Source organism: Callorhinus ursinus, unplaced genomic scaffold (assembly GCF_003265705.2).
Source record: "Callorhinus ursinus isolate GAN/ISIS: 27379988/994484 unplaced genomic scaffold, GSC_fseal_2.0 scaffold4, whole genome shotgun sequence".
Lineage (NCBI taxonomy): Eukaryota > Metazoa > Chordata > Mammalia > Carnivora > Otariidae > Callorhinus > Callorhinus ursinus.
The window spans coordinates 47,055,645-47,075,240 of record NW_027397066.1 but is presented as its reverse complement, the minus strand read 5'-3'; positions in this window follow the sequence as shown (position 1 = coordinate 47,075,240).

The window sequence follows — 19,596 nt, the reverse complement described above, 5'->3', positions numbered from 1 at the left end:
AAAGGTATGAATAATTATATACTCTTTGGGCTTATCAAATTCAAGGCAATTTCAAGCCAACACTGAATGCAGGCATTTATATTTAAAGCAGATCAACAATGTTAATTATTAATGAATTTTGTAATTATCTTCCTGAATATTATTGAAAAAGACATAAAACAAATTCAACTTTAATTGTTCTCAGATTTGTGAACAATTACTTTGATCAAAACAATCCAAGATACTTTTCAGTCACCCGGTATAAACTTCATAATTTCTAGCTAAGTGGCAGAACAATTCTACATGTTCTTAAGCCTTTGGTACCTTTGAAAGAAATCAGGTTGCCAGTACATGCTTCACTTCACCTTTGGTTTAAGATCTAATAGGACACACATATCTTTCCTTTATGAGTTTTGGGTATGCTGTAACATTTTTCCATTAAGCACAGAAGCATCCAGGCTTTTCTAGATATTTTCATGTTTAGCAACTTCCACTTTCCCATTACGAATAAATCAACCTGATAACCAAAATTATATAGATCTTATGTATCAGCAGAGAAGAGGTACAGTATCTTAGGACAAAGGAGTGGAGGTTTTATTAAGATGTCACACTTTTTAGGCATGCCTGGGTAGCTCAATCAGTTAAGCATCTGAATCTTAATTTCTGCTCTGGTCATGATCTCAGGGTTGTGAGATTGAGCCCCACCTCCAGCTCTTTGCGCTTAGTGGGGAGTCTGCTTGGGATTCTCTCTCTGCCTCCCCCCCAAAAAAATTATGTCTCACTCTTAGAAGGGAGCCAAATATATATTCTGGCCAAATGCTAAGTGTTTGAGAATTAAGGTCAATTATCTATCATTGTCATTATATCAAAAGTGTAGACTTAATTGGTGGGATACAAGAATAAATCTAAAATTGTAAATTATTATTATTGTATTACTAAAGCTTCGGTAGACAGATTTTTGAAAAATTTGAACTTGTTGCATGGACACAATAGTTTTTCAGCACAAAAATCAGCTAGATGCTTTCAGAGGTCATTATAATTCACATTTGTGCTATAAACAGTTGTTCATGAAGTTCATTTGCTATTGGTAAAAGAGCACAAGGTTTACTTTTGGCTTACTTTTTCATGTAAAAGATAATGTTGAAAGGATGCTGGTGACAAGTTATTACATTTATCTTTAAGAACAGGTAAGATAAAGACTACTTTCCTCTTCAGTCTTTGAATTTGAAGATTTGATGGTGGTGGTGGTGGTGGTGATGATGATATTTAAGTTCACTGAAGCAGAAACTGAAGAGTTATGCAATGCCAAAAGAAGAGAAATTTTACCATTTCTGAAGCAGACCAAGAAATTTATCTTATTTTTACACACATTAATTTTTTACATAATTACTTGAAAAATATGCTGTTATACCTATAATCTATACTGGATCTAGAAATGTGGCATTAGAGTAATTAATATCCAAAATAATGAAATAATTTCTGAAGTTTTATCCGTATCATCTTCCAGTAGAAGAATAAAGGGGATTTTTTTTAAAGATTTATTTATTTTAGAGGGGGGCTGGGGAGGGGAGGGGCAGAGGGAGAGAGAGTCACAAGCGGACTCCACACTGAGTGCACAGCCCAATGCCGGGCTTAAACTCATGACCCTGAGACCACAACCTGAGCTGAAACCAAGAGTCAGAGGCTTAACCAACTGTGTGTACCACCCACATGTCCAGAATAAAGGGGATTTTTATATCAAGTAGCAAGTCAGAATTATTTTTCCTTTCGAGGCTCAGCACTTCAACTATTTTGTTAAAGTTTCTGGCAAACTATTTGGGTTAATCTCGAAAATCCCTTTAACTACTGAAAATGTTGATAGTCATTACAATAATTTAGAGAATTAGTTACTGGTATAATCTTGTTATTTAGTATTGATTTCCTTACCTTACACTCTAAAGATTCTTTGATTCAAGCATCCTTTTACACATTTTTAGTTACTTCTCCATTTTTTAAAATAACTTACTTGGTAGAAAACTTCAAAATTAGTTGAACAAAAATGACAGAAGTAGCCCACTAGTTTTGGCATAGAGTCAACAATTCTCATATTCACTGCTATAATTCCATTCTGAACATTCAGTTAAGGTGTATTGGGGGAATTATCTTTAAGATTTTAATAAATTTTAACTCTGTCCCATTGCTATTTAAATTTACATGCATATTTTCTTCACTGATTTTCCTTCCTATAAATATTCAATCAGATTCACCATGATTTTGCTGTGTTATGCCTAGACACTTTGTGACAGTAAGTAAAAGAAAAGCAATGATTCATCATGCTGTTGGGCTTAAGATAGAATTCTGATAGTTTCTCTATGTCTAGATGTCTGATGGATAAAGTAAAAAAGACATTTAATAATTTTAGTAACCCTTTGGGGCATTGTAACATGTAATTAATGTTACTTGTTCTAGAACTAGAAATGTTTTAGTAATGTTTTTTTTTTCCTCTTAAATTTCCTAGGGGCCATAACTTTAAACAAATATTGAAATTTCTTCTTCTGCAAGTGCTGAAAATGGTGACAGTTTCTAGCAAATTACTTGACAATTTTTATTTAAATTTTGAGCTTCCAAAATGACAAATTATAAAGAAATGTCTTTTTGAGCAGTTTTTAAAAATTTGTCTGAAACTTAGAATAAAATGTGTTTGGGAAACACACTTTTTTCATAATATTGTTATTTTTATATATATGTGATTGATATTGATATTAGGGATTTGTCAACTTACAAATATGTCAAAAAGTTAACATTCTTATAAGATGTGAAGTTTCAAAATAGAATTTTTCTTGAAATACTTATGGCTTATGTGGAAATATGTAATTTAAATTGTTCAAGAGCTGTTTTGAAATTATGAAAGCTAATATCCCAAACTATACAAAATTAGAGTTATACTATATTATAAATATTATAATCTTGCCTGATAATAGTTAAAAATCAAAGAAATTTGTGGACTCAAGGATATTTTTCTAATAGAAATATGTGGCTAATAATACTGCTTTAATAATTTTATCAATTTCTGTATTTTAAAAATATTTAATATTAACATTAACATTATAATTATTCATGCCCAATTATATACATATATGCATATTTATACACATAAGTACAAACTGATAGAAATTGAATATGTAAAGAATATAAAGGAATTTTTCAATACAAGTTATATCTAGAATATAAATGTTTTTAAATTAATATTAAGGTAATCACACTAATAAACATCTTTTTCATAGTACTGAGATTATACTGGTTAAATAGGAACCTTATGAGGTAAATTTATAATTGATCACACACAATATTTCCATAAATGTGACTGACATACACATTTATTTAGAATTTATAGGACAAAAATAAATCTGACACTGAGTGATAGATTGTATCTGAATACCAAGAATGAGGCTCAACTCTGGTGTACCAATAAATAATCAAGTACCAATAATCAAGTGCAGAATGAAAACTCTTATTTTACTTAAACCTAGAACAGTTGTCTAATGTTTAAGTCAGAAATTCAGTTTACTATTCTAATGAGGATATAGACACACACACACAGACACACCTTATTGAGTGCATTGCTGATTAAGCACTAAATTAGAAATCATATATGTTTATTGTGTAAAGTTTTCATAACAGGCTTAAAACTTGAGCATTATTATGTTAACTTTGGATATGAGAAAAATTGATTGCCAGACTAATCAGTAGCCAAGTCAGGATTGGTACATAAATCAATATGGCTGTAATATATCTGTTTGATCCTATTTTATAGCATCTATATTATAATTTATATGGTGAATAAACATAAGAGTAGTTCAATGTATTTATATGATAAATTCATAGAAGGAATAATCTCTACATTAGTAATGTAAATGTGATCACTAATGCAGAGAATCTTGAAGAAGCAGATAGATCAAAGAACATATATCACTTTCTTATGAGTGGCCAAAATTGCATCCCACCTAAGTAGAAACACCATCCTGCATGGGAGACATGATCTCCTGTTTGTAAACTGTTAATTACTGAATCACTTTAATATGCTTACAAATAGTTTTGTGGTATAACCAACAGAAGATTTGAGAGGAGACATATTTTGTTATATCTAAACAAACCAAGCATAAGAAAAGAAAACATGAACATTTTAAATATAGATTATAAGTTTATTGGAATGGTAATATATCAAATACAGTTACATTTGCCAATCTGTCTCTGAAGTCAAACTTTACAGACCATAGTAAACACTCTCAAAAATCCAGGCTATGGAAATCAGCGGATTTCCCTGGACAACGCAGACCATGCTCAGTATATTCTGAATATAACAATGAAGTTTGTTTGGAATGAGGTTTTGTGAACAAAACCTGCCTTGACTTCTAACTTCCTTTTAAAAGTGCTGCTTCTTGGGGCGCCTGGGTGGCTCAGTCATTAAGCATCTGCCTTTGGCTCAGGTCATGATCCCAGAGTCCTGGGATTGGGCTCCCTGCTCTGTGGGGAGCCTGCTTCTCCCTCTCCCATTCCCCCTGCTTGTATTCCCTCTCTCACTGTGTCTCTCTCTGGCAAATAAATAAAATCTTTAAAAAAAAAGTGTGCTTTTAACCTAGTGATTTAACATACTCAAAATTTTCACAAGGGTGCTGTCTGGAGCAGAGCTACTTTGTGAGAAACAAAATTCCTAGAGGGCAAGGCTGAAATATGTGCGTCTTTCCATGGTCGTCTTCTTATTCCAGGTTACAAAATTTACTTGGATTATGTTAAGGTCACCAGTATCCACAGCTGATATCTGCTACGCCTTTTTTTTTTTTTTTTGTAGAAAAATCCAGAGGGATTTATACATACCTTGACGTTTAGTTGACTTAGAACCAAGTCAAATTGATGGCAATTCCAGCTCTGATATCTTGGGCCACTCTAACATACGAGCTTCTGTCCTACCCTTGTTACCCAGATTACCTCTGCTAGTATAATTACTGGAACCTTTTATTGGTTCTGAATAGATTTATAATCTGTCCAGTATTCAATTCAATCATCACTGACTCCTGTTCTTATCCTTATTCTCTTCTCTTCCTCCTGTTTCTTCTTCTTCTAATTAGTCTTCAATAAATATATTTACTAGGCATAGCTTTGATACTTCTCATGTTACTATTTAACAACTTATTCAAAGTTGCACTGACATTCCATGCACATTTAAACCAAAACAACAACAACAACAAGCTGGTGTAGCTATACTCATATACAAAATAGACTTTGAAACAAAGACTGTAACAAAAGACAAAGAAAGGCAATACATATTGATAAAGGGGTCAATCCAACAAGAAGATTGAACATTTTAAATATATATGCCCTCAAAATAGGAGCATCTAAATACATAAAGAAAATATTAAAAACCAAAAGGGGAAAAATAGACAAATACAATAATAGTAGAAGACTTTAATACTCCACTTACATCAATGAATAGATCAGACAGAAAATCAATAAGGAAACATTGGCCTTAAAATTAGACTAGATGGACTTAGCATATATACAAAACATTCAATCCAAAAGCAATAGAATACACATTCTTCTCAAGTGCACTTGGAACATTCTCCAGGATAGATCATATGGTAGGCCACAAAGTGAGTCTTAATAAATTTAAGGAGATAGAATTTATAGCAAGCATCTTTTCTGAATACTACAGTATAAATCCAGAAAACAATTACAAGAAAAAACTGTAAAATTCAGAAATGTGTGAAAATTAAACAACATGCTACTAAATAACCAATGGGTCAACAAAGAAATCAGAGAAATACTTTGAGACAAAAAAAAAAGAAAAAACCTCAAGACAAAACTAAGATGGAAATATAATGTACCAAAACTATGGCATGCAGCAAAAAAGAGTTCTAAAAGGGAGGTTTATAGAGAGAAATGCCTAGCTCAAGAAACAGGAAAATTCCCAAACAACTTAACTTTATACTTCAAGGAACTAAAAATCAAGAAAACAGAAAAACAAAACAAAAAATGAAGCCCAAAGTTAGTACCTGGTAGGAAATAACAAAGATCAGAATGGAAATAAATGAAATAAACACTAAAAAGATGATATAAAATATCAATAAAACTAAGAGCTGGTTCTTTAAAAAGATAAAATTGTCAAATCTTTAGCTAGGCTCACCAAGAATGAAAAAGAAAGGACTCAAAATCAGAAATGAAAGAGGAGACTTTACAACTGATACCACGAAATACAAAGTTTCACACAAGAAACTATGAACTATATGCCAATAAATTTGAAAATCTATAAGAAATGGATGAATTATAGAAACATATGACTTCTAAGAGTTAATGAATAGAAAACCTTAAACCTTTTACCAGTAAGGAGATTGAATCAATAATCAAAACCTAACAACAAACAAGTCCATGGCTAGATGGCTCCTCCAATAAAACTATCAAACATTTGAAGAAGAATTAATATCAATTCTGTACAAACTCTTCCAAAAAATAGAAGAGAAGGAAACACTTTCAATCTCATTTACAAAGCCAGCATTAGCCAGATACCAGAACCAGACAAGGATGCCACAAGAAAAGAAAATTATAGCCTAATATCTCTGATGAACATAGATGCAATGATCTTCAACCAAATAGGAGCAAACCAAATTCAACAATACATTAAAAGGGTCATACACTGGGATCAAGTGGGATTTACTCCATGGATGCAAGGATGGTTCAACATTTACAAATCAATCAATATGATAAAACATTGACATAATAAAAAATAAAACTCATGATCATTTTAATAACTGCAGAAATATTTGACAAAAATCAACATCCACTTACAAAAAAAAAAACCTCTCAACAAAGTGGGTATAGAAGGAACATACCTCAACATAATAAAGGCCATTTATGACAAGCCCACAGCTAACATCATACTCAGTGATAACAATACAAAAGCTTTTCTGCTAAGATCAGGAAAAAAACAAGGATGCCTACTTTTACCACTCTGATTCAAAATAGTATCGGAAGTTCTAGCTAGAGCAATTAGTCAAGAAAAAGAAAAGGCCTCCAAATTGGAAAGTAGAAGTAAAACTGTCACATTTTGTTGATGTTATTATTTATACATAACCCTGAAGACTGCCAAAAAAACTTTTAGAAGTAAAAAAAAAAAAAAAGAATTCAGTAAAGTTCTAGGTATAATGTCAAAAGTCAGAAATCTGATGTGTTTCTATTCACTAATAATGAACCGAATTTTTTAAAAAATTTCATTTACAATTGCATTAAATATAAATAGAACAAACAATCCTAAAATTTGTATGAAACCACAAGAGACCTTAAAAATAGCCAAAGCAATCTTGAGAAAGAACAAATGGGGACACATCATGCTCCCTGATTTCAAAAACAGACATATATATATAAATGAAATGGAATAGAGAGCCAAGAAATAAACCCATGCATGTCTGGTCAATTAATTCACAACAAAGGACCCAAGAATATACAATGGGGAAAGGACAGTCTCTTTAATAGTGCTGGGACAACTGGACAACCACATGTAAAAGAATAAACTGGACCATTACCTTGCACCATACACAAAAATTAACTCAAATAGATTAAAGACTCAAGACCCCAAAACTTAAAATTCCTAGAACAAAACAGGAAGTAAACTCCTTGAAATCAGTTTTGTGATATTTTTGGATTTGACACCAAAAGCAAAGGGAATAAAAGCAAAAATAAACAAGTGGGACTATGTCAGATTAAAATTTTCTGCACAGCAAAGGAAACCACCAATGAAATGAAAAGGTGATCTACTGAATAGGAGAAGGTATTTGCAAATCATATATCTGGATGAAGGGTTAATATCCAAAGTATATAAAGAACTCCTACAACTCAATAGCAGAAAAACAAGCAATCTGATTTAAAAATGTGCACATGTTGAAAATAGGCATTTTCCAAAGACTTACAAATTTTCAACAGGGATATGAAAAGATACTCAACATCACCAATCATGAGGAGAATCTAAATCAAAACCACAATGAGAGATCACCTCACACTTGTCAGACTGTCTCTTGTCAAAAATATAAGAATAGGGGTGCCTGGGTGACTCAGATGGTTAAGCGTCTGCCTTCGGCTCAGGTTATGATTCCAGGGTCATGGGATCGAGCCCCACATCGGCCTCCTGGCTCAGCGAGGAGCCTGCTTCTCCCTCTGCCTCTCTCCCTGCTCATGCTTTCTCTCTATCTCTGTGTCTCAGATGAATAAATAAAATCTTTAAAAAATATATAAGAAATAAGTTTTGGTGAGGATGTAGCAAAAAAGCGAAGCCTTGTGTACTTTTGATGGGAATGTAAATTGGTGCAGCCTCTATGGAAAATAATATGGAGGTTCAAGAAAAAATTGAATATAGAACAACTATATCATCCAGAAATTCCACTGCTATTTATCCAGAGAAAATGACACTATTAGCTCAAAAAGATATATGCACCCCCATGTTCATTGTAGCATCATTTATAGTAGCCAAGATATGAAAAAAGAAAATGTAGTATATACAGTGGCTATATTTCATAATTCCATAAAAAGGAATTAAATCTCAATATTTGCAATAACACAGATGAACCTTGAGGGTGTTATACTTAAATAAGTCGGGGGGGGGAAGGCTCATCGCCACAGAGAACATATTAGTTGTTACCAGAGGCAGGAGGTGGGGGTAGGGGTGTGGAAAATGGGGAATGAAGTCAAAAGATACAAACATCCTGTTACAAAATAAATTATGGGGATATAATTTATAGCATAGTGACTAGTTATTAATACTTTATTGCATATTTAGAATAGATCTGAAAAGGTCTCATTATAAGAAAATAAAATTCTGTAACTCTATATGGTGACAGATGTTAACTAGACTTAGTGTGATAATTTCAATATACAAATATCAAATTTTTATATTGTACACCTGAAACTAATGTATGCTATTGTACCTCTAAGAAAAAGATGAAGAAAGTGAAAAGAGGCCCTCAAAAACCTGGAAAAATAGTTTTAAATGAATAGGTATATACAATAAATAAATATGTATTCATATTCATATAAAATGAATGAATATAAAATGGCAGATGCCAGGTTTTTAATGACCAAAAGTCCTCTCAGTTTTATCACTATCAGGTTTAATTGCCTTAACTCTAATATTTGGTATCTATACTTCCTCTTCTGGGGAATTCACTTTAAAAAATTAGAATTTACAATTATGAGATTAATGGACACAAAGTTGATTTTTGAGCTGTAATAAGGTAAGTGGAAAGTTGCATATTTTAGGAGCCTATGACAACTTGTATGTTTGCATATTCCTGTAGACTCACAGTAGCCCATGTTTCAAAGCTGTAAGGATATGTTTTTTTATAATAAATTATAAAATTTAGGATTGGAAATGTATTAGGACAATGTAGACAACTTCATCTACCACAAGAACAGAGGTCAGCATACAAAATCTTATGCACTTAATTCCATTTCTCTGAAATTTTATGTTTAAATCCCCAAAAATGTAAATATGGCCAGAAATGCTTTGATTGTTTTCTTTATATTTGTTGTGATATGTTGAGTTATCACAAATTTAAAGAGAAATGTAATTACTAAACATAATAGTTTCCAGAAATTTATTTCAGTGGGTATTTAAAGTTCTGATACTTCTTGTTTCTTCTATTCCTTACCTTAGCTAATAAAAACTACTCCTCACACTCTACCCTCAGGGGGAAAAGTATTTCATGAACCCAAGCATTGCTTGGCTTTGTCTCCATCATTAGTGTGCTCCAGTGTCTGGCATATAAAACCAATACACTTCATTATAGCATTGGAGTCTTGTTCCTACTTGGCTTAAATCTATTTATCTACTTTTTTGTTTTTAATTTCTTCTTACAGAAATTGATCACAGGTGATTTCAGCTTTATCACTAGGAACAAAATGTATTCTAGATACCAAACTCCATTCCCTTAGAGATCTGTCTATCTGGAGTATTTATAATAGCATACACATTTAGAAAAATGTAGACATAATGGACTCTTTCTTTTCTATAGTTATTGATGCATCCTGGACTTCAAAACACTCAGGGTGAAGTTCTGTCTGAGAAGCATAAGTTTCCCAATTCATCAGAAACTTCCCCTCTGAAAGACATAAACAGTAAAACTAAACAAAACCCAACTATTACCTTGCCACAAAATGGATCCAGTCCCCTTACTCAGCAACTTCAAATGACTCCAACATACTACATGGTCACTGTTAAATAAACCACTGATTCTTTACACTGAGAAACAAACTACATCTCATTCATACTTGAATGTTTGGGACTTAAAAATCTATAACCAAGTAATATGTTTCTATTTCCTAACAATGATTCTCTCTGGTCAAATTACAGATGTATTTGAAGACCTCCCAGACTTTGACAGCCACAGTTCTAACATAAAATGATAACCTATGTGACATTTGATTAATAGGTACATAACAAGCATGAGGATGAGACCTTTCCATTAAATCATGCCGCTAAACAATGAAAGCTGATTGTGCCAAATGTGTGCTGTGGCAAAACCAGGAGATATACAAAAAAATAAATATAAAGAGAGAGATGTGGTTCACAGAACTGATTCACTTTCCTTGAAATGTAGCTTTTGCTCTATTATCTCCTGAAATAATTGGCTTTATGCCTTCTTCTTGATGCACGCTTCACCTCATTCCTGATTACAGCTGGCTTTTTCCCTTGGTTTACATTTTTGTTTCACTTGTTGCAATCCCAGTTCTCTCACGACTGCTTGTTTGCCCTTCTTGGCATCTCCCTTAATATGAATATAAGCTGGCTTCTTTCAGTTCTTTGCTTGGCAAAATATTATCACATGACTTTTATCCTTTTTGTCCTAAATACTTAAATATTCCAAGTGTCAGTTAATTTGAGTCAAAGTCCTACTGGCAGATGCTTTAAGTAGCAACAAAGCCAGATTATTTTAGTTTTTACAAATTTTAAAATTATCAGAGAAAGTCTGCTTCACTGCTTAGCTGTTAAATATTTAAGAACAAACATTTACCTTTTTTTTTCAGTACATGCACATTTATTTTTCTATAACTGAATTTAATTTCTAGTCCTTACTAAACCTAGAGGTTGAATTATAACACAATTCGGGTCAGGAGAAAGTCAGCCAATCTAATTTTTTTTCAGTTATATACAAGACTTTTTTTATTTTTTTCATTGAGTTTCAGGATTATTTTTGGATTCATTCTGAGTTCTGGAGGGTTAAATAGTATTCATGGAACTCTGGTTGTAATGGTAGTGGAGCTTCTAGTCCTTAAATATTACTACCAGTTATCTTTTAAATATATGCCATTCCTGTTGGCTCCAGATGTCAGCAACTACCTCCTTGGAGTCCACTAAGACACTCATGTTCAGTATCTTCTCTGGTTGATCAGGTCTTTTCATGTGTGACTTTTTCACCAAGACACTGTTCAGATAGGCCTACCAAACATTTACCTTTTCAGTGCAGCAGAGTAACACTAAAATCACATGCACATTGTGATTAAGCAATTGTTGTTGCAATGTCTAGACTCGATAATACAAGTTTGAATTAGTTTGACCAGACAGTTCCTGAAATCTTCTAGGGAGGACATGTTGAACGTCCATAAGAAAATGAATCATGAACATTAGTATTTAAAAGTTCATAATATGAACAATTATTAACCCCTTTGTTTTGGCTGAATAAATCAAATCAAAGATACTTAATGAAAAATAATTTTAAAGTTAAAAGTTTTTACTAACATGCTTTTGAATACAAAGTATTAACATTTTCAGAAAAAGATTTCACATATATAATAATTCAATTTATAATACTAATATTTATCAAAATTCTTCAATATTTTAAAAAGCACTAATAAGTATCTAGTTGCTAAAATTCTTCTTTTAATTTATGGGATTATTATTCTTGGGACTATCTTTATGCTGGGGTTTGATTTGTAAGCATACTATAAAAATGCATTATTTGGTATCCATTCTTATTTTTGTAAACATATATTTGTCTCTCATTCAATTTAATTTACAGGCTCTCTGGGATCTTTCCCAATACTAAAGATACTAGTGATTGCTATAAAATAACAAAGGATGTGAATTATCTGCTTTGCCTCTCTAATTAAAGCCCTGAGAGTTAGCAGTTCAGGGTAGTCCCAAATGATATATAAATATGAATCTTTGTTTTAGCACTTTATGAAACACTGCATTGCATGTGATGCATATGTTTTATTTCATGCTCTCAAAATGCAAAAAAACTGGTGCTGGTTGTTGCACTGATAGACAAGCTGTGAGGGTTCAATTATAATTTAACACATGAGTATTTGTCAAATTCTATTGTTACTCTAGATTGTTTTAATTGATGATACAGTTTTCCATTTAAATAAATCAAATTTGGCTTTTTTTTTTTTCTTAAACATTGCAGTTAGCAAGAACTAGCAAAGACCTAATAGGAAAGAAATCTTTTTTAATGCATTCATGTTGTCACTGACATAGAGAAGTAGCTGTGAATATGGGAAACTCATTAGATTATTTTGGCCAGCCATCTGTCTTGATAGACTACATTTAGCCTCTTTTACAAGCGCACAAACACAACTGCACGACCAAATGGGGAAACCAAGTGCGCGGGAATACATGCCCAAACCTTCCTTAACAAGAACAGTTGTGCTTTTTATCTGTTTGGTAGAGACATAATTACACAGATATATTCAAATGAAAAGGATCTTTCCAGTTCTAAACTAGCAAATTTCCAGTCTACTCCAAATACTAACACAATGAGTACTTCCTTATATAACATATAGCCTTCAATTCTCACAAAAAAGCCCTTAACAGATAATATGCCATTTAAAAAGTTTTATTTCAGCTATTCCATGCTACTTCTATTGATAAATTTATCACCACCTTGAACTCATTATGTTTAAATTCTATTTCATATCACACCCCCTCCTTCATCCAAACCCACTATTTTCATGTTCATTCTTCTATTTAATACATTGATATGTTTTAAGATGGGGAGACACGATTCAAAATCATTATTTGTATTCTTTTTTTGTCATCTAAATGAACACTACTAAGGAATGTTGTTTCATTTCTGGAACCTAAAATTCATATTAAGATTATAAATTTTGGTGATCAGGTGGCATTTTTTTTTCCTCTCAAAAATTATATAATAAAATCTTAGATACTATTGCAATGCAGGGTCTCCTCAGTACAAAATTGTTAAATGAACAAACAATAAAATAGGAAAAGAAGACAAAAAACAGAATTCAACTTGTTACTGAGACCTGAGCATTACTGGAAATAAATCTTGAGACTTCTTAGAAATCACATTCAAAAGGTGTAATTGTCCTGGATTAGGGACATTTGTTTATTTATTTATTAAAGATTTATTTACTTTAGAGAGAGTGTGCATGGGGGAGGGGCAAAGGGAGAGAGAGAGAGAGAGAAATTTAGCAGACTCCCCTCGGAGCACAGAACCTGATGGGCTAGATATCATGACCCCAAGATCATGACCCCAAGATCATGACCGGAGCTGAAACCAAGGGTCAGATGATTAACCAACTATACCACTCAGGCACCCTGAGTTTAAGGACATTTAAAAATATTCTGAATTGTGTTATTCTGACAGTATAATACAAGTTTTGGGTTACTCTCCAATTTAATTAGGCATTTATTCTGTTTTTCTTGTTTTTATTCCTTTCGGATAACTAAGAGCTGCCACTTTTCAATTTAAATCAAAATTATTTTATATTTTTTTCTTAAGTTCTATATTTCACTTATCTAATTCAATCCATCTTGATGCTAGGTAGACATAAATACATCAAGCACAGGAAATTAATTCTACTATAATTAGTGATCAAGCATGACCAAGGAATAACACAAATCAGTTTTTAGTAAGCAACTAAATAAAGGGCAAGCTGATTCATGTATTAATTTGAACACTATATTTGCTTAATATAAATACTGCCAATGAACTTTCTATGATTTTATCTTAATTATTTAAGAATTTTTAAATGGCACGTCTTTGATCCTATCAATTTAATGCTGAGACAAAATGAAAAAAAAGCTAAACTTAGTAAGTTATACACATACGTATTTATGAACACATGAAACATTTTTATAACTCTATTCATTTCTTGATTTTTTGTTTAAGTATATTTTCTGCTCTTAGGATATTTGTAGAGCATGTAGCCAGATGGTTTAATTTAAGAGCAACATCTAAACAGCTAATACTTGTGGTATAACTATTGATCATAGTCATAGCTTATGTAAAGCTTTACCATTTTATTAATGAAGAGGTCATAGTTCAAATATTAAATAGAAAATTACCTCTAAGGTCTATAAACATAAGTGTGACCAGAATATCTTCTTGCATTATATGTATCCAGAAGTTTTTAGTTTTTATTTGATAATGTGTAAACTACAATGCTACAGTGAAAATTATTGATTGGCAAAAAAATCTCAAAAAGTCAAAGTGGAATGCTGGAAAGCATGAGATGTCCTATATAACTCATTTATCAAGCTGACACATAACTATCAGTAGTAGTATATTATTTTAAAATAAATACCATATCTATCCAGCCACTACATTAATGTAATGTGAAATGCAACTATTTGCCTTCAAACTTGACAATTATTTTTGTTGTTTATTTCTACCCTCAAGTCATGGGAGTATGATTTTGATAGTGAAACTTGAGGAAAAGAACAGCAAAGTTAAAAATAGGGAGATATACATCGAAATATTCTTGAAATGAAAGTTTTTTCAACTTTGAAAACCATTATATGTATACATATAGAATCCAAAATGCACTAACATCCTAATTCACATTTCATCCTTATTTTTAAATGAAAATGAAAGCATAGAAGATTTAAAAGTTTCAAGTTGTTACAAAGAGTAGAATATCAAAACATAAACCCTGTCCCTCTCCACAAATTTGTCTACCACAGTTTCTTGAGTATGGTATATATAGGTATATTTATTCAAATGATTTTACTATGTTCCTTATATAACTTTTATCTGTGACATATATTGCAAATCGCACCTCCCCATGAATACTGAGACACATACACAACAATTTCTTTTAACCATTTGCTTTCTTAGTATTTTAGGGACTTTAAAGAGTATCAAAGTCCAAAAGTTTTATTTAGTTAATAAATAATGACTAATAAATAATGACTAATAAATAATGACTAATGAGAATTAGTTCAAACCCCAAGTATATATAACTCTCAAATATAAGACTAGGACTGTCAGAAATTTTAAGTAGAATAAGATGTTCAGCTCATTCAAATTTTCTGTTTTTTTTTTAAGTTAATCATTACATTTATCTTTTATTCCCCTGGAAATAAACTGCCTAGCATAGGTCTCAAAATCTCACTACTTTCAAGTGTGTAGAAGAATCTATTTGTCCCTGTTGCACTGTTTAATCTCCTAAAAGTTAATATTTCACCTGATAATTAGTATATTATCAAAAGAAGATAAAAATATGAAAAATAGAATTAAATGATACCATTGGAGTGTTTCTCACTTATATTTTTTGACTGTGTATATGTGCATGTCCTTGTGTATCTGATTTACCCATCTTATGCAGTTCTCTACCACATAATATGCAATGTCTCAAAGTTTTTCTCATCAAATAGTTACTAAACTATTACTTGGACAAATTGACTTTTGCTCCTTTTTAGCAAGGTCCAGACTTAAATTTGCTAGTTTGAGGCCTAATCAATACTGTGCTAACTGCTCCATTAATCCTCTCTCACTGCTTTTCTCTCTCATCTTTCCAGAAATCTATTCACTGTTGTTACCTCACAGTAGATCATTGATTTTCTAAGTAATGACTTCAGAAACTTTTTATTTTTCCTCAGCTTTGGGACGCAATCAAGTTTTGAGACATAACACTCATTTCTGATTATGTAAAATGGTATATTGTATAGTCCATTAATGAACAAAGAAACAAAAAAATGAAGAGAAAAGACTTAGTCACCACAGTTTTGCAAATAGCAATAATTAATAGAGTTTATAATATTTGGTTCCATGGATTGAAACAATTTGGCAATTCCTGAACATGAGCCCTCTGGAGAAATTTAAGTAATTTCCTTGTTGTTCAACAAACAACATGGAATATGATAAAAACGTATGTGGACACCAAACATGCTCAAAATTATAGAGAACACTTTTATAAGTTGAAGCTTATAGAGTCTGACATGAAAATGTCAGAATTTTAAAACACTAGCTATTGTCTAGTAGCCTAAGCCTTATCTTTTGTTCTGACTTGAAATTCATATGTAGAAAATGACAACTTATTTCTAGTGCATTTCAAATACATAGGGAGGGCATGCTATTGATTGGCTTATTTTACTCATGTCTGATTTCTAATAATGTTCTACAAATTAGTTCTTTGAGATTTATCTGCTTAATTATATTCCTATGTATTATTTTTAAGCTAACACTTCATATTACCTGCCCTACATTGTAATAGTGACTATTGTGGCTTTTGGATATAAAAGTTCCCGGTTATTTGACAGTTTTACCAAATACAAATTCTTTACATTGGTAGGAAAATACAAATTATGCTTTAAGTAAAAGAGAGTGTGAAAAGTCTGGAACCTATGCACAATTCACCTGCTCAAGTTTTATCCCAACACTGCACAGAGATTTGCAGGGTGCTTTTGGTCTCCATAGAAGGGCAAGGCAAGAAGTAAATATGAACATATGTCAGTTGCACTATGGCCAATTGAGCAATTCCTCTTGACTAGACCTTTAGTAAGAGGCAGAGAAAGTCCTTTTCATTAGTAGCCATCTTGTTGTTTAACCTAAAAGGAAAAGAATGGGTAGTGGTGTACTCGTAAGTCAGCATTCTGAGGGGGAAAGAGTCCCAATTTATAGTGTTTGCTGATTTCTGTGGTATAAATCCTCCCTACAATCAACTACCAAAATTGAACCAGTAAGAAAGAGAAAACCTAAACAGACCTATAACCACTAAGGAAATTGAAGCAGTCATCAAAAATCTCCCAAGAAACAAGAGTGCAGGGCCAGATGGCTTCCCAGGGGAAGTCTACCAAATATTTAAAGAAGAATTAATACCTATTCTCCTGAAACTGTTCCAAAAAATAGAAATGGAAGGAAAACTTCCAAACTCATTTTATGAGGCCACCATTACCTTGATCCCAAAACCAGACAAAGACCCCATCAAAAAGGAGAATTATGACCAATATCCTTGATGAACATTGATGCAAAAATTCTCACCAAAATACTAGCCAATAGGATCCAACAGTACATTAAAAGAATTATACACCATGACGAAGTGGGATTTATCCCTGGGCTGCAAGGTTGGTTCTACATCCACAAATCAATCAACGTGATACAATACATTAACAAAAAAAAGAACAAGAATCATAGGATCCTCTCAACAGATGCAGAGAAAGCATTTGACAAAGTAGAGCATCCTTTCTTGATCAAAACTCTTCAGAGTATAGGGATAGAGGGTACATACCTCAATATCATAAAAGCCATCTATGAAAACCTACAGCGAATATCATTCTCAATGGGGAAAAATGGAGAGCTTTCCCCCTAAGGTCAGGAATGCCACAGGGATGTCCACTATTCACCACTGCTATTCAACATAGTATTAGAAGTCCTAGCCACAGCAATCAGACAACAAAAAGAAATCAAAGGCATCCAAATCGGCAAAGAGAAAGTCAAACTCTCACTCTTTGCAGATGATATGATACTTTATGTGGAAAATCCAAAAGACTCCACCTCAAAACTGCTGGAAGTCATACAAGAATTCAGTAAAGTAGCAGGATATAAAATCAATGCACAGAAATCAGTGGCATTCCTATACACCAACAACAAGACAGAAGAGAGACAAATCAAGGAATCGATCCCATTTACAATTGCACCCAAAACCATAAGATGCCTAGGAATAAATTTAACCAAAGAGGCAAAGGATCTGTACCCAGAAAACTATAAAATACTCATGAAAGAAATTGAAGAAGACACAAAGAAATGGAAAAACGTTCCATGCTCATGGATTGGAAGAACAAATATTCTGAAGATGTCAGTGCTACCTAGAGCAATCTACACATTCAATGCAATCCCCATCAAAATACCATCCACTTTTTTCAAAAAAATGGAACAAATAACCCTAAAATTTGTATGGAACCAGAAGAGACCCCGAATAGCCAGAGGAATGTTGAAAAATAAAAGCAAAGCTGGCGGCATCGCAATTCCGGATTTCCAGCTCTATTACAAAGCTGTCATCATCAAGACAGTATGGTACTGGCACAAAAACAGACACATTGATCAATGGAACAGAATACAGAGCCCAGAAATGGACCCTCAACTCTATGGTCAACTAATCTTCGACAAAGCAGGAAAGAATGTCCAATGGAAAAAAGACAGTCTCTTCAACAAATGGTGTTGGGAAAATTGGACAGCCACATGCAGAAGAATGAAACTGGACCATTTCCTTATACCACACACAAAAATAGACTCCAAATGGTTGAAAGACCTAAATGTGAGACAGGAGTCCATCAAAATCCTAAAGGAGAACACAGGCAGCAACCTCTTCGACCTCAGCCGCAGCAACTTCTTCCTAGAAACATCGCCAAAGGCAAGGGAAGCAAGGGCAAAACTGAACTATTGGGATTTCATCAAGATAAAAAGCTTTTGCACAGCAAAAGAAACAGTCCACAAAACCAAAAGACAACCAACAGAATGGGAGAAAATATTTGCAAATGACATATCAGATAAAGGGCTAGTATCCAAAATCTATAAAGAACTTATCAAACTCAACACCCAAAGAACAAATAATCTAATCAAGAAATGGGCAGAAGACATGAACAGACATTTTTCCAAAGAAGACATCCAAATGACCAACAGACACATGAAAAAGTGCTCAACATCGCTCAGCATCAGGGAAATTCAAATCAAAACCTCAATGAGATACCACCTCACACTAGTCAGAATGGCGAAAATTAACAAGTCAGGAAACGACAGATATTGGTGGGGATGCGGAGACAGGGGAACCCTCCTACACTGTTGGTGGGAATGCAAGCTGGTGCAACCACTCTGGAAAACAGTATGGAGGTTCCTCAAAAAGTTGAAAATAGAGCTACCGTATGATCCAGCAATTGCACTACTGGGTATTTACCCCAAAGATACAAATGTAGGGATCCGAAGGGGTACATGCACCCCAATGTTTATAGCAGCAATGTCCACAATGGCCAAACTGTGGAAAGAGCCAAGATGTCCATCGACAGATGAATGGATAAAGAAGATGTGGTATATATACACAATGGAATATTATGCAGCCATCAAAAGGAATGAGATCTTGCCATTTGCAATGACGTGGATGGAACTGGAGGGTGTTATGCTGAGTGAAATAAGTCAATCAGCAAAAGACATGTATCCTATGACCTCACTGATATGAGGAATTCTTAATCTCAGGAAACAAACTGAGGGTTGCTGGAGTGGTGGGGGGTGGGAGGGAGGGTGTGGCAAGGTGATAGACATTGGGGAGGGTATGTGCTATGGTGAGCACTGTGAATTGTACAAGACTGATGAATCACAGATCTGTACCTCTGAAACAAATAATGCAATATATGTTAAG